The sequence below is a fragment of the Haliotis cracherodii genome, unplaced genomic scaffold, assembly GCF_022045235.1.
Source record: "Haliotis cracherodii isolate W230 unplaced genomic scaffold, xgHalCrac1.p SCAF_4, whole genome shotgun sequence".
NCBI classification, from domain to species: Eukaryota; Metazoa; Mollusca; class Gastropoda; order Lepetellida; family Haliotidae; genus Haliotis; species Haliotis cracherodii.
Window position 1 is genome coordinate 1,570,022 of NW_027266297.1, and position 17,609 is coordinate 1,587,630.

At 38.6% G+C, this 17,609-nt stretch overlaps 1 long non-coding RNA gene and 1 pseudogene across 2 annotated transcripts; both read left to right on the plus strand.

Annotated features, from left to right (window-relative positions):
- Positions 1-2,017: 2,017 nt before the first annotated feature.
- On the plus strand, positions 2,018-5,597 carry LOC139478860 (uncharacterized). 2 transcript variants are annotated; one of them, XR_011654330.1, is made up of 4 exons: positions 2,018-2,249; positions 2,723-2,781; positions 3,929-4,007; positions 4,913-5,597. It is a non-coding gene; the product is annotated as an uncharacterized lncRNA (long non-coding RNA). The 2 variants fall into 2 exon arrangements; XR_011654331.1 differs by having other exon boundaries at positions 3,929-4,000.
- Positions 5,598-14,988: 9,391 nt separating this feature from the next.
- Positions 14,989-17,609, plus strand: part of LOC139478834 (multiple epidermal growth factor-like domains protein 10) — a 53,180-nt pseudogene continuing 50,559 nt past the window's right edge.

Below are 17,609 nucleotides of genomic sequence, written 5' to 3' on the forward strand. Positions count from 1 at the left end.
TTGGGTTGCACACACCACTTTCACCCTTCTCGGAATACACTAAATGGTCCGGCCAGGCCCGTGTGCGAAATACGCTGTAGTCGGAAAGCGCACGTTAAATCTTTATATCAGTCAGTCAGTCAGTCAGACCCCTGACATCACAAGGCATTGTTTTGCCAGTGTGTCAGGCAACAGAATACTACGAATTACATCACAGGGTACTGTGACCTGTTTGAAAAGTTAGGTACTGTATTCTAAAGGTAGGCCCAAAATTCTAGACAATCCAGTGATTGATATTGTGAACATCAGTCCACACTGTTAGATGGTCACTGTCAGATGCCATGAACCAGGTCACCGAGCCTATCACCTGATCTATTAGGTTATCTCTTATGGGTGAGGCTAAAACGGCACCTCAGCAAAATGTCACTGATTTCTCCAACGAAAACAGCACCTTGATTTGGCAAAAAGGGCTACTAATTGTTGTCTGTTATCTGGAGAGACATGTTGATTCCTGGCCGAAATATATATAAATGAAATTTCTATAAAATAACTATTTATTTCCTACTTACTAAAATAAATATGACATATATAGTATACCTGTTGTCCAGTTTCTTGACATTTTCGCCAGACTCAGGTTCAGCTTGACATTGAGCTAATCTGAGTAAAGCTACTTAAAACTTCAAAGCATGTGATCTTTCAATGATAAGTTTAGTTGCACCTCCCAATCAGAATCATGAGTAAATTTGAGCAGAGGCTGATTTCTAATGTAAACTATTTTTAGGTGACTAACATTTAACAATTATTTGTGTTTGCAAGTTTAATTGCATTTATTTTACTTCAAAGAAATCAAAGCATATTATATTTTCACAATAAGTTTAGTTGCATCTCCAAATCAGAGTCGGCAAGTAGATGCTATTTTTTAATGTAAACCTTTTTGAACATTTCTCAGTTATTTGTGTTTACAAGTGACCATGCAAGTTTAATTTCATGTATTCGGGCATATTCAGACCCAAGGTAAAAAAAATAACAAGGTGCTGTTTTCACCAGGCAATAGTAGCCGAGGTACTATTTCCCTTTATAGTATAACCCTCTCTTACAACTAGCATAGGTTGATGGGGACCAATTCCAACCCGGAATCCCCAAATGAGTGGGTATGGTTTTATGCTGTTTTTAGCAATACCACGGCAAGGGACACCTGACATAGACTTCACACATTGTACCCATGACAAGAATCGAACCTTGGTCTTCAGCACTACAACCACTAGGCTACCCCACCGCCAAAATTCCCAACATAATAAACTTGTCATCACGGTATTCTTCAACAAGTGAAAATATCCATACCTTTCAAATGTCTTATCTTCCACTTCACAATGTTCACTGTTGCAAAACTCCTGTCATTTAATTTGTTCTTGATTATTCACACCTGCAAAAGTAAGTTTAGTCGGTACGGTATGAACTAAAAAAATGAGTCACTATAGAGTTTCTAGATAAAGGAATATAAATAAGCAAACATATTTCTACATCATATACATTAGCAAGGATTAACATAAGTTAGGTAGATTGCTTATCCTACAAAAATTAAATCACACATTTACTAACATATGTAAAACAGAATAAGTGGCTTACAGAAGATAAAGAACTTTAATACGTGATCAATATTATTAACATATTCCTTACCTGAATCAGAGACCATATAACAGTCTATGTATTATGGTCTCTGTCTGAATATGTCACATCTTCAGCTCCCTGCAATCGAGGTTGTGAAACATTTCTGCTGTAGGAATATTACATCCGCTGGGATATCCCTTGTCACACTGCCTGGCATGGTAGGCAAACGCATATTCCATACACCACATAGGTATACTTCCTAATACACACTGTCGAAATCCCCGCGGCTCCCAATATGGCCTGTATGAACTGTAATCGGCCAACCTCGTCTCTTTCCGTAACTGCTGCAGAAATGACCGCTCGTCATTCGTGACCAACTCGTGTTATTCCGGGACAAGCAAGTCTACCCATAATTCCCTGTATGGCCGAGGGCGCCATTTTGGAACACAAATGTAAACAAACACTCAAACCTCGTGTAATCGATGTACACCGTGATGCTTGATTGCGATATGCTTACCTCGTGTATCGATACATTGTTCTCAATCACCTCTAACTCGGAAATCCCGGTCGAAATCCACCTGAGCCATCCACAACGAGGACGTCAAGTATTTCGAAAACTCGATTGACAGCCGAAGGAAGGAAGAGCAGCTTGCAGATGCCAGGTACGTAGCAGGGCTTCGAGACATAATGTTCCATGATTTCTATACAGAGATCTTATGAAATGGATTGATTTAGATATTTTCCTGATCTCCATGTTACTACTGTAAACGTCAAGGGCCTTTTAGTTTTGTTGTTTTCGGAAACCCTTTGTTATTATTATGATCAAGTGTTTGTTGTGACATGGTATTTCTATTTGGGATTGCATAAGAGCTACAGGTGCAGGACTTTTAAGGGTCGTGTCCTTATTCTCAACATAACGCTGGGATTTGATGATGAGGGTTAGTTACCAAGGGTATAAATCTGGCAAAGTGCATGTCAAACAAAACGTGGCATTCAATTCCAATCATGTGTTGCCACCTGAACCACCTGAAAGTGAGATATGGATTACAATGAATAATGACAGCTTATCAATCTTTAACAAATTCACACTGAAACATTGAAAGGATAAAGACAAGTTAGTTGTTTTCTGTTTCAGCATGTTCAGGGTTTCTGGGCAGGTTCACAGACATCCTCAGGGAGGATACCAAGTATTGAGTGAGTATTTTTGTTTGTGATAAATACAAACTACATGTATTCATCATGGTATATTTCAATGTAATGTGAAACATCACACTCACAATAGTCCAGCTCTGTGATGGCAGCCTGTAAATAATTGAACATGGACCAGGCAATCTAGTGATTGTTATTTTCAGCCAAGATCCATGCCCTCAGAGTATGATGACAACCTAGTCTGACCACTCAATTCATTAGTTGATTAGTGTTTGCAGCGGTAGAAACTAACACTTTCAGTCCACTAGTCCTAAAATGATAGCATATAGCAAAACCTTTAAAATGTCAAAATGACTAGTGCCAATTTCTAACCCTGGTGTTTGGATGTTGTGTTTGTGTGTGTATGTATGAGTGTATTTAGGTTGGTTTGTTGTTTAACGCCGCACTCAGCTATATGACGACGGTCTGTAAATAATGGAGTCTGGACCAGAAAACCCAGTGATTCATATCATGAGCATCGAGCCACGGAATTTAGATCAATGACATGCATCAACCAAGTCAGAGAGTCTGACCACCCAATCCCGTTAGTCGCCTTTTACGACAGGCATAATGGCCTTTTACGGCAAGCATGGGTTGCTGAAGACCTAGTCTACCCCGGAATCTTCACGGGTCGAGTGTATTTAACTTAAATCATGAATCTTATACTTGTTTCTCTGTGCTTTTACAATGTAACCCAAATTTTCTCTGGAATAATAAAGTATTTTCTTATTTATATCATTTCTGAACAAAGTGTCATATCAAGGTTAGATCTCTGTCAAAACAGTGCCATGGAAAAGCCAAACAAATAGCCTAGAAATAAAAGTAAATACTGCATTGCATTAATCTGCATTTCAAGAAAATGTGGCAATAATTCATGGAATGATATTCACCTCGGTGAGGATCCCTCTGCATTGTCGAACAAGTTATTTCCTATGTAATGTATGTGTTGAATGACCCTGACTTTGTTGTCAAAATATTGTTTTAACATTTGTTAAATATGGGGATAAATGTCATCTCTGAATGTTTGACATGAATTATTATGATTAGGGTAGTTCTAAGTCGGAATCACACCCGGGGTCTTTTCATTTGAATCAAATGTACAACATGTACAGTTTGGACATTTCTGTGATGTGAATGCTACTTATGTTTGTAGAATGTCCGGATGAATAAAAGAGACAGTCATCCGTGCAGCATCAATGCAAAGAAAGACCATAGAAGAGCAACAGTGAGTGGTAAATATTTTGAAATTATTCTGTTTGGTTCATATGGTTATTTTGCAAATATGTCTTCAGTTTGTTCCTTATCGCTGTAGGCACGGATGTCCTATTATCTAAGGCACTACAATTTTCTGTGCAGAGTTGCATCTCTTGGGCTTAGCAGAAACCTATAGTCATGGGTTCAAATCCTGGTTCTCCCCGGGTTAAAGCGTTCGCTCGTCACGCCGAAGACCCGGGTTCGATTCCCGACATGGGTACAATGTGTGAAGCCCATTTCTGGTGTCCCCCGCCGTGATATTGCTGGAATATTGCTACAAGCGGCGTAAAACCATACTCAGTCAGTCAGTGGTTCTCCCCGATTATGTTGCTAGGTTTGTCAGCATTATACACATACTCGTGGGATTCATCAAAGACCTGCATCACTTAAGACTTTCTTCCCACATCAAACTAACATGCGGTGATATATCTGGAATACTGTTCAAAGCAGTGTTAAAGCCAAATCATTTATTTAACACTGCATCCAGCAAAAGTTTGGCTATATGACAAGGATTGTGAATATATATTTTTCCATGTTGATGAGTTGAAACAATCACTAAATGACATCTCTTAAAAAGATTCCCAGCATTCCAAGCCTAATTAATAGATAAGGTTGTGATTGAGTAGGCTCATTGATCACATGTAATCATACCACAGTGATGTGGGATATTGTCCATAATAGTTATCATCGGTTTGTCTGGACCGAGTTCATAACATTAGTCACTGGTTTGTCTGGTTGAGATTTGAGATGTGATTATCTTAAAAGTTTAGCATATAACAAGACTCACATATGACAACTTAAGTGATTTTGCTGCCTTCTATCTGTAAGTACATGTGGCAACAATTCTTTTTGATTGCTAAAATCTTTTTACATAATGCTGCAGAAACTGAAGTCCTGCTTGAGATCCCTGGATGAGTACTCCAGGTTGACAGTCTGGAAGGACCAGACAAGGGAGTCCTAAACAGAGGCTGCACCCCTTCAGATATCAGAGGTGATTTGCAGACAGCGATGATGAGGGTCCTGTTATTTCAATGGAGGCCGACCGAGAAATTGTATGCCAAATGGTACTGGGACACACAAAGGCTGGTCTGGCTAATGTGAGAAGACCAACCAATGCCAAGCTGGAGTGGAATTCTTCCAGGACATTCAGGAAATTCTTGTAAACACTTGAAAGGAATGATAAATGGGACTTATTGTCTTTAAATGTGGACCCAAACACCAAATGGAAAGTTCACAATTCTACTAACACAATGCAGCAGAGATAGAGTCTAACTGGTATCCCCTCATCCTGGTTCCTGTTCATCCATGGCAATATAGAAAGAAAAGGAGGATTGAGGGAAAGTAAGTTATCTGAACTGGTGAACATAATCCGTAGGTACTGTCAAGCGAACAGTTATCACACTCTGTTATGAGTATTGAAGAATAGGATGAAATTGCATTCTGCATCAGGAACCATCATGTGGACACTGTTCAATGTGCGATATACTATAGGCATATGAATAAAAGAAATTGATAATTTGATTGTTGCTTATGTTTCATTTGCCAGCTGTGTAAATGGGGATGTTTCATGATTTTGCCTCAGTTTAATAGCCACACTTATCTTATGAAACCATGCATTGCTTGGGCATCTCAAGATAAATAACACATGTTTCCTTTGCTCTGAAAACGTCTGATGACACATTGATCTGTTATGTCAAAGGTTAAAGTCACAACCAGACAAAAAGTTTGTTTGTGGTCTAACTCTTCCTTTGGGCAGGGGTCGAAGTTGGAAAAAGGTCGTGTGTGATCTATATATACTACATTTTCCCTTAAATTGCCTTTTCTACAGAAGTCTTAGTAACTCTTATACATATACTGGTTACATTACTTCCATATTTTGGTCAATGATATGTTGAATTCTACCAAAGGACTGCATATTTGGTTTATGTGCTGGATAGCTCTTTGAAATGTTTTTGAAATATTTATCACTGATATTGAAGGTCAAATTCACACTCAAAAGTGATAATTCATGAGGGGTTGAAGTGTAAGATCAAGGCAACAGTGAAGGGGTCATTCATAAAGTATTTCTGCAATTATAACTAAAATGCCTATTTCTGGAGATATTTGTGAAGTATTAAGCACATCGTTGTTATATTATTTGAATACACATATATGTGCAGTGGTTACAACTCCAGTGTCAAATTAACTGTCAATCCCTTTTAATAAAATAATTCACAGTAACTGAGGAAGAGCTTACTGTAGTACCATACAACTAGGGTGAGGCAAATGTCAATGAAGTTAGTATTTTGAATATAACAAGTACATGTACCGTTACAAATAGTCTTATTATCATCTCACTAGGACCAAAGGCCCAAGTGAGCACATTGTCAATGACTTTTTCTTTTTCTCAGTACAAACTGGAAGTCTGGACATGAAATTTAAGGATATCATTATACAAGAACTGATGTTTGTTCATTAAATACCATTAACATCCGAAAAGGACAAAATATGAAATTGAACAATTTTCTTCTCCAAAAATGTTTTAGGAGGATATTTACCATTAAAATAACACAGAATATTACAACAGGTATCTGTAATGCACAGGCTAACATTATTTACCAGAAGCAAGTCATGAAGAAAATTTGCATCCGGATACCTTCCGGAAACCTTCCGGAAACCTTCCGGAAACCTTCCAGATGCCTTCAACAACCTTCAAATTGCTTGGTATTTTCAAGTTAATTTTTTTATGTGTTTCACACTTAAGTGAACAAAATGCACCCCCCAAATTTTGACATTTTTTTTGGAAGGTTTCCGGAAGGTATCCGGGCCGGATCCAAAATGGGAAGGTATCCGGAAGGTTTCCGGAAGGTTTCCGGAAGACGGAAACCTACACTTTTTTTGCTGTGATATGGCTAAAATTAACCCATTAGGACCGGACACTGAGAGGAGATGGAGCCTGTATGTTATGCAACCTGTCGTCTGTTGAGGACGAGATCCAATATCTCTCGTTGCATATGCCACAAATATTATCACCATTGATAAATACACCCGCAATAGAGAAAACCCCTAGAATCCGAACATATTATGTACATGTCTTAAAAGAGCATATGCAAAGAAGCAAGCTTTTGTAACAGTCATGTTAAAAAAAAGTTTAGTCATTTGTTCAGTCAAATGTGAGAAATGAGCTTATTTTATATCTTGGTCCATGCTGACTTCACTGAATGTCATTCAGTTTAAATGTAATATACAGAATAGGTAGGATAGATGACACTGATATTTAACACTGTCTGAAAAAGGAAATATACCATTAAACAGAGACAATGCATAGGTGTCAGAGTATAGTTATGTCAGTATGTGCAGCTGATATGCCCTACGTAAGAACGAGTTTGTATTTCATTATTTTATTGACTTAATACATGATTGGGACCAATTGTGCTCTCCTTCTTGCTGATCTCTTACACATATGACTCGCAATTTCTCTTCCGAGTGGCAAAGTCAAAACAAGGTAATTTGGCTGAGAAGTTTAACTTAAGCTTCAGGTATAACGTAATAGTTGACAGCGTCGATATAGCTGCAATGAATTACATCACAATGCTTTGCAGACAACTGTGACGTCGTCGGTTACCATGACGTCACAATCAAATCACATCACACATCTCTGCTACTGAAGCTGTTATCAATACTTTTACACTTAATTAGACAGTCTACCGACTGGAAACGTTGGAAAAATGATGTTGGATAATAAATAAAATCTCACCCTCGTGTCTTTTGATATCAACACTCGTTGATAAAAGCGGAAAAAAATCCTCGGCAAGCTTCGGAGGTTTCCCACTTTTATAAACTCGTGTTGACATATTTGATATCAAAAGACACACAAGTAAGATTCTCTATTTAACTATCAAGCACATAGTCAATTCCCTTCCACTGATTGATCCACCAGAACTAGAAATACAGGAGACCAGTGAGAGCACCTCATCTGTTTCTCAACAAGCCTGTATGACAAAAGGAATGACTTCAACTTTTCGTTTATGCCCTGCAATATTCCAGTAGCTCTAGCCTTTTGTGTCAACATTTCCCAACTTTTGAGATATAATCGAGCATGCTCTTTCTTACACGATTTCAAAGAGCGCTATAAACTCCTGTTCAAAAGTTGTTTTATCATGGTTACAACATTAAAGTCCTCAGTAAAGCTTTCAAAACGTTTTATGGTGGTTGAAGTGGCCCATGTTAATCCATAAATAATTGTAAATTCATATTATTGTCAATTACACGAACACAGCTTTCATAGTTAATATGTAATTGTTTTATATCATCAGGTGTAAATATAATTCATAATTATTGTGTATGTCATTGTAAATATTTATCGTTGGGTATGGCCTTCAATTTCGTTCTGTGTATGAATTCGTCATTATCATTTTTACAGTTCAGTAACATTTCAGTTGATTGATAAGTACATTTTCCTCATGTATTTAGCTCATTTATTGCTCAGTTCCTCCCTTTATTTAACGCTCAGTTTTCTGTAAAATGTATCTTCTTAGCTGTGTTCCATTTCCCGGTTTGTAGCAAGCCACCATTTTACGTCACAGCCTGAGCTGACTTTTAGTTTCGGATCTCGGATTTAGGTTATTCAGTAGCTTCAACTCAATTATTATCATCTAAATATTTGTTTTAATTATTCGTTAGCAGACTTAGTTCAATTAGGCTTTTATTGCTTTGTGCATTGCTTTGTTTATTGTATCTTGTTTCGAATGAGTTCGTTGATGACGTCACTCATCAACAGTGAGGGTTGTATTCAGTTGAAGATTTTTTTTGCATGAGAGTAGACGTAGTTTGTACGACGCTCCGATTTCGGGTATGTTTATTTCTTTAAGTTTGGCAAGTTGTAATTCATTCTAGTGTAATAATTATTGTTCATTGTTATATACATCTAATTACTATTAATTCAAATAATCTAATTATTATTGGTTGTATATTTGTGAAATTTATTTCATTAACTGTGAGTGTTGGGGGGGATGGAGGTTAACTGCCCCAAGCCTACCCCTGAAACCGTCACAGTGGTCATTAGGAGGACAATTCCAGATTTGACGCATCAGTGAAAATAAAGATGGCTGATGCAATTCACAATTTTATACTTATTCATAAACACATGATACAATCGGAATTGTAAAATTGTTGCAGACATTTCTTGTTGCTTTGGAAAGTTTTTTGTCCCTTTTGCTAACTGTTAATATTTCCTTCGAGGCAAGAACGCATTTTCCTTTGTCTGTCTGATGGTCTTCAGTTATGAAACCTTCCCTAGCTTTATTTTAACATTGCAAACATATTTTGAAGAGACATCATTTTCACACTGGAACATGCCACTGTACTGTTGTGTTTGCTCAAGCAGCATACCACTTCCTCCAGTTCCTCCTCATTGTCTTTACAATCCCTACATCATTAACAGACATCAAATTTTAATCGGCAATATGAGCTCTAACGTTTCAGTCAGTCTAGAATGAAATATGAATTATCACTCGTATGTTAGTTAACGTCTATGTACCAACATTAAAGATACGTTGAAACAGTGTTAAAACATATGACTTACATAAATGGCTGACATTGTCTTGGGGTTTGGTGAATGATGGTCGTGATGGTTGCAGTCAGGATCCGAAGCCAATCCCTTTAAGAGATCTGGAGTTGGTACAAATAGTGAGGCATTACATGACAGTGGTATACACGACGTCAGTTCTCAGCCAAATGATGTTCAGTGTGTTTGGTACTTACATCTTGTGATGGCTTTACCCGTGTCTAAAAAACCTAGTTGCCACAAGCTATGTGTAACGGACCTGCAGGAATTCACACTGACGACCAACCCATTAATGATAACGTGACACATGAGTCGACTTTCAAGAGAGAGGATGTCTGTCCTGCAGCTGTAGATGACACCAGCCTATATACATGACTGAGGCACCGCGGTATTGACAATGTACAGCTTTCTACACTACTGGTGGAGCCCATGAGCATGTATCCAACTAGAATTCTTGCCATCTGTCTACATGTAATTCAGAAAAGTTATAACATCACGCCTACTCCATCCTCAGGTGATGCTAGTAACGACCGAATTGTTTCTTATCTTCAGTTTTATCACAGTCATGAGTCTGACTGACCTCTCTGCCTGACGTTGGTTTAAGTCAGCAACTTCACTGCTTTGTTTATGTATAATGCATAACCTTGAAATTAAACTATTTGAATTGCTGGGATTATGAGCACTGTCGAATCTGAACATGTCTATTGTTGGCTAGTGTAATAAACTGTCTGGTCATAAGCATGTATATTACAAAGCAAGATTCCCCTTTTTACTCTCTGTAAAATCACCCAATATAGTTTTATGCAGAATTCACTTTCTTTGTAGGGGCAACATTTCACAACATATACTTATCCTAGTGGCGCGAAACACACACAAATAACTAATGTGGTTTCAATGATTCATTACACAATGCACAATGTGCAGTTGCCAGGAATTTGACAAATATATGTTATAGGTTTTTATCAATATTCCAGCATTATCATGGGGACACCAGAAATGGGCTTCACATCCTGAACCCACGTGAAGTCATAATCGTGACTAGTCAACACTGTCATCACAATATGCAGCAGGAGAAAGAAGAGTTTGCCGACAGCTGTGAAGTATCATATTAAGGAAGTCTTCCTTGGCGAGAAGAAAGACTATACTGTACATGGCCGTAGTGGATAATCTGCGCATTTAGTAAATGTAGTCACAGCGTTGACTGTCAGAGTTGCGTTCAACTTCCTGGTGTACATATTCACTCATCAACATGGAGGGGCACAGGCTCGGTGTCCTGCTGTGGATCTGTGTCTGTGTGCTGGACTGTGTGGCAGGTAGGTGCTGAACAATGTACAAGGAATGGTTTTCCTTTGGAACGTTTCCTTTAAAACCATCTCTTGTTAAGGCATAAATAATCTTTAAGTTCAAGTTGATTTGGAATTCAGGGACTCATGCTGAGACGTAGTATAATGTACCTACTCACTTACCATCTCTAAATGTGACCAGAGATAAACACATTTCAAGGTTCCTAAATAAACTGGGGATAGAGGGAAATAACAACAACTTTTCTAAATTGTAATATATATCAGTTTCTAGAAACAGTTAGATGATAAAAATGAACAATGTGGGAACACATTACAACCGGCAATGACGTTTTACGGTAGAAGTTATGACAGCCAACGATCCTTAAAGGCAATCGAAAGGGGTGAAATGGGTAGTTTCAAAGTTAAAGCAGCATTCATTCACTCGGCGATGCATACTGCGTATGAGTCTCACACTGGCGATTTGATGGAGTCTTTCCAACTCCTCTTGCAGCGACTGGCAAAGTTCGACTAGGCGTATGCCGTTGACGCACAAACGTCTTCCAGTCATGTCTCAGATGTTTTAAATGGTCTCGGTTTATTACTGGCCAATGCAGTTTATGATGTTGTGCTGCCTGAAGAAAGCATTTACGACACGTTGTGTACACCATAGTCGTCTTTTGGCAATACGACAAGGGACGGCAAAACACGTGGCCATCGAGCAGGGAGATTAACTGCATGTTGACATTTCCTAATCATTTGACCCATAATTCATGCTCCAGTAACCTATTTGGTTCCCCGTTTAACCTTGATTTTGTAGAGGCTGGTTTCAGATCAATCGGACCAGAAGTATACAGACCACACAAGCATCTAAACATAGCACCCCCTGACTAAAGATCACTGTCCAAACACAATGCAATGACGTCTGCCGAATCTCAACAGACACAATGCAACACAGTCACAATGATTTTTTAAACAAAAAAATACACTGCCACACTTGATGTGACATGAACTATAGTATAATGTACCTACTCACTTACCATCTCTAAATGTGACCAGAGATAAACACATTTCAAGGTTCCTAAATAAACTGGGGATAGAGGGAAATAACAACAACTTTTCTAAATTGTAATATATATCAGTTTCTAGAAACAGTTAGATGATAAAAATGAACAATGTGGGAACACATTACAACCGGCAATGACGTTTTACGGTAGAAGTTATGACAGCCAACGATCCTTAAAGGCAATCGAAAGGGGTGAAATGGGTAGTTTCAAAGTTAAAGCAGCATTCATTCACTCGGCGATGCATACTGCGTATGAGTCTCACACTGGCGATTTGATGGAGTCTTTCCAACTCCTCTTGCAGCGACTGGCAAAGTTCGACTAGGCGTATGCCGTTGACGCACAAACGTCTTCCAGTCATGTCTCAGATGTTTTAAATGGTCTCGGTTTATTACTGGCCAATGCATTTTATGATGTTGTGCTGCCTGAAGAAAGCATTTACGACACGTTGTGTACACCATAGTCGTCTTTTGGCAATACGACAAGGGACGGCAAAACACGTGGCCATCGAGCAGGGAGATTAACTGCATGTTGACATTTCCTAATCATTTGACCCATAATTCATGCTCCAGTAACCTATTTGGTTCCCCGTTTAACCTTGATTTTGTAGAGGCTGGTTTCAGATCAATCGGACCAGAAGTATACAGACCACACAAGCATCTAAACATAGCACCCCCTGACTAAAGATCACTGTCCAAACACAATGCAATGACGTCTGCCGAATCTCAACAGACACAATGCAACACAGTCACAATGATTTTTTAAACAAAAAAATACACTGCCACACTTGATGTGACATGAACTACAGCAGGGTTTTGATGTCAAGTTATACAGAAATAAATGTTCTTGCATAGGATGTTTGTCGTCAACACCTAGCTTGGTTCTAGTACTTGGTATTGATTTATATTTCATGGTCTATACTCTTATTTCACAACACTTAGCATAAGGCATTCCCGACATGGGTACAATGTGTGAAGCCCATTTCTGGTGATCCCCCGCCGTGATATTGCTGTAATATGGCTAAAAGCGGCGTAAAACCATACTCACTCACTCACTCAATGAGTGTAGCGACACAGTCATGCAGTGCAACCATGGCGACACCAGACTTGTGCTCAGGTGCATTATCCTGGTGGAAAGACGCATCATATAATATACAGCATGATAATTGTCATTACGTGTAGAATATTTCATATTCACGCATTACGATGTGATGCAATACACAACTACTTGAACTGCTTCTGTCCTATTTTCGTTTAACGTGATCTTACTGACAATATTACTATTTCCAAGATGATCCCTTATCATTATGTCACAGGAACAACAAAGTTCTCGTTCTGGGCTGATGTTTTATTTATGATGAGTCCTGTAATTATAACAAAATCACATGTTACATGGCTTGGTGGTCCAGCATGGTCTGTCTTGAGTTCCTAACACATGCTGACCATGTAGTTTTTAACTACTATATTATTGATATTCATTTCCATAATAAAACAGTTATCTACCACATTATTGATATTCATTTCAATAATAAAACAGTTATCTGGATTAATATAATTCACACAAGAATGAACCTATTTCAATAAAAAAAAAAGATTAAAGGCATTCACACAACCCATTCAACATACCTGTAATTATAACAAAATCACATGTTACATGGCTTGGTGGTCCGGCAAGGTGTGTGCTGGGTTCCTAACACATGCAGTCTTTATAGAGGACAGTCATGTGATCTGCCTCTACATCATTTGCAGGGACTGCATGTGCCAGGGCCCAGGATGTACCCCACAGACCACAGTTAAGGTGGCCTGTTCAAGCCAATATTAGATATGGAAACAAGTTGGTGACATAATTAAAATATTAGTAAAACTTAACCTGCGACAATTACCATCGGTTTGTCAGCACCATACCCATCGTCTCTGCCCCTTGCTTTCAGCCCATATTAAACTGACATACTGACTGACTGACATCTGACTAAGATACAGTACAAACCAAAGAAAAAGCGGAAGTAATGTCCGTATGTCTCTATATGCATATTTCCTCCATGAAGATTATCCCCACAGCCAATCGGTGATGACCTCGCTTTTTCATTATAACGTAACGAAGTGGTTTGGTGCCCATCAGTTTTCAGATTGAGTTCTTAGTTTGAGAAAGAAAAATATAGCAGAAACATTTTGATTTGTAGGACGCGACGCGAAAACAATTATCTGCTACAATTTGTGTAAAACACCTTCAACACAGGGAGTAGTCGAACTAACACTATCCATATGTTAATACGTTGTCATATTAATTCATCTGTTAGCTGGCAGTCTATAGTTCCTTGGGTCAATAGTTCCAAAGGAACGTGTACGGGTGATACATGTGCGAGAGCTCACATTTTGCTTTAGGAGAATGACGTTCAATCTAAAGTAAATGATTTCAGTTTCACCAATTTCCAATGTGTCAGAAATATTCACTGTTTAATATTCACTGTTATGAAGTCGATCAATTTCAAATCAATAAATATTACTTTCCACAATAATGACATTCATGATCAAGACAACTCGCAAAGATTCAATTAGGATCAAGCAAACCAGTGGTTCATATCGCGAGCAAACGTCTTCGACTCCTTTAACACGCAATAAGCCAGGCCACACTTACTATGTACATTTATTGTCTTTTACAACAAGCATGAAGTTCCCAACAAACACGTATCTCCTTGAATCATCATGCACGGTCTGTTATTTTCACCTAATGGAGAAACTCGTCAATATAGGCCAGCTTAAACAACATATGTCTACTTTAAAACAAGGGATGATACTAATCGTATTATTCATTATAGCATCTTCTGTCCAAAGAATGTCACTACATGGTTGCACACAATGAACAGGTCCTCTTCCTGGTCTCTGCTGCAGTATGTGACGTTGGCGGCGTGGGCATGTTTTATGTTTCCATCTGTATGGATTGTCTTCATGCATTCAGCATGGTGTGTAAGCGTCACCTGAATGACGCGTACATGCTTCTAATAGTATTATTACATACACCGACACCGACACCGACACGAACGACACTTTTGTGAAATCTACTGCATATAACAATGAACAGAAACGTTATCTCCTTCCTGTGTGTGCTGCAGTATATGTAACCATGGTGGTGTGGGCCGGTGTTGTGTTTTTCGCCAGCCTGAGTGTCGTAGCAGGTAAGTAAGTTCTTCATCCTTAGGTGTTTTAGCACCAGCTGCCTGGATATAATTCATCTGGTATCAGACCATGTACCTAGACAGAGCGGCATTTCAGACGACATAGCTTTTGTTGAACTGATATCTTCCAATCACTGGGTTACTGCCTTTTGTGATTAAAGGCGTTATTCAGGATAAGGAACACAACATCCAAGCGAGTTAACGTAATACGCTGATTCGAAACGTTCGATAGAAAAGCTGGAAATGTCGCCAGGACAGTTGCCAATAATGGATATGTTTGGTGTGTTTTTGCGTGTAAACTCGATTGCTATTTTTAATGATTTCTTCTGCATCCTTCCCCACTCTTAGAAATGATTCATTAATGGATGAATGAACGAAGAACTGTCAGAAATGGAGAGACTAGAAGCAAGATTATAATAGTGACGAATATCTATGTACGTTATGACAGTCGAGTGGTGTCATTGATATGTTTTGAAACGTGTCAGTTCACGGTGTTTCAAACGCAACAACTGTGTAGTGAACAGGACACTGGCTCCCTTTTACAGGTTATTTTAAAAAGTAGTATCACCAGTTAAACACAAAACGAGTCGTGTCACATCTACCTACATTAACCCTACCAGGGCAAAATCACCAGCTGTTAGTGATTGTTTGTGTGAAGCATCAGTCATGATACAATAGTTACAGTGTAATCGGGATCGCATAATTCTCAAGAGCAAATGAGAAGTTGCTCTTTAAAGCATCATATATTATGTCAGGGATAAGTTTTGTATAACTGACGCTGGTTTAGGAAGAGTTAGGATGTGAAGGTTTTGATACGGTGTCCCAAACACGATGGTCGAGGAAGTAATGTGTAATGTCTGCATCACTACACCACAGTAAAGTGGGTGACAACGGGGTGACAAGACATTGAAAACACTCACTCATAGGTAGCCTACTCGGGTATCGTTCAGTCAGATGTTTGCACAAACTTATTTTCCTTATTACAGTGAATATACTAGTGATAGTAATGATTACATGACGTCACATATTCTATATGAAATATATGGAAGAGGTGTGCTTGAAACAATATGTAATCTATTTGTGAAGTAATTATATTTTATATACAGATTTGAGATGCTTGACCACATTCATCAAAATCTGTAACTGTAGTGACTGGCACCATGACACCGATTCGAAACACAACACATGGTAGCTTCTGCGTGTATTCTGTTCTGTTTTCCTTTGCAGATTTGTTTACCTCCAGGCGATGTCGGACTGTATCGTTACTGACTGCTGTTAATCTGTGAACGTATGTTCTATGCATAAAACTGTATGTCTGTTAATACATATACCGTCTATACAACTTTATATCTGTGAACAGATATATTATCGAAACAACTTTACATCTTTGAACACATATACTATCTGTGCAACTACGAAAAGTCTGTTGAAGGTGATAATACATATCCTTACACATAGGCATTCGGATTCCGTCGCAACCTCGTTTAAATTGCACCACTGTATGTTGAGTAAAACATATCTTCCTGATACTTAAGAGCATCGCTTGAGTGCTTATCGCACACAAACATTACCGACCAGCAGTGAAAGCTTGACACTGAGTAATCTTCTTCCTGGTTTAGGGTATCAGGGTAGTGATTCAATTTCCATACGCATATATGCCAAACAGCACGCGTTCACCTGTCTTCGTGAATATTATCATAAACGTAGCATTGATCATAGTAGCATTTAGCTGTGCTGAGTCAACTACGAAAGAAATATCAATATGTTTCTAAAATTATTATTTTCTTGTAAGCAGCAAAATCTCTGCATTTGTACACAGCAGACGTAATTCAACATTTACAGATCACTTTTATTTGTTTTAACAAAATCAGTAATGCTACTCTCGTGTCACTGGAGTTTCTGGTTCATCAGTCACCCGCTTGTCTGGTTTGTTTACAGGATGATGTTGTATAGCAGGGGTACAGCTGCACTGCGTCAGGAAATAATACTTTTTCATGCAAATTGTACGAATGGCGAGTATACGAATATACGAGTGATCACTATTTTTCAGTGGTCCATTCATATAATTTAAACAGCTATTTTGCCCTTTACTCCAAATGGAATCGTTTACGGCAAAACATCTGGGCTGGTTAGGCTCTTGCAATGGAACTTTATATTTACATAAAGAGTATTTAAGAGTATGCTGTCTGTTTGAATAAGAACATGGACATTTTAGCATTCTGTTCATTTTGTTATAACGTAATCATCCATTTGCCGAGATCGTAGCGTTATTATCAACTAATCTCAGTTAATATACACAACCCAAAAAGACACGCCTGGGATTGCCAATGTCTTCAAATTGGGAGTTGGTTCCATTATCTCCTAGACTACTGGTCTGGGCAGGGGAATTACTGTCAGAGACCACACAACGAAGCACCCCGTTCTGGTTTTGGGAGACAACAACGATGCAGGAAGATAACAACCACCCCGAGACTACTAGATTCAAACAGGACGTCCAGATAGCAACAGATGCCATTCAG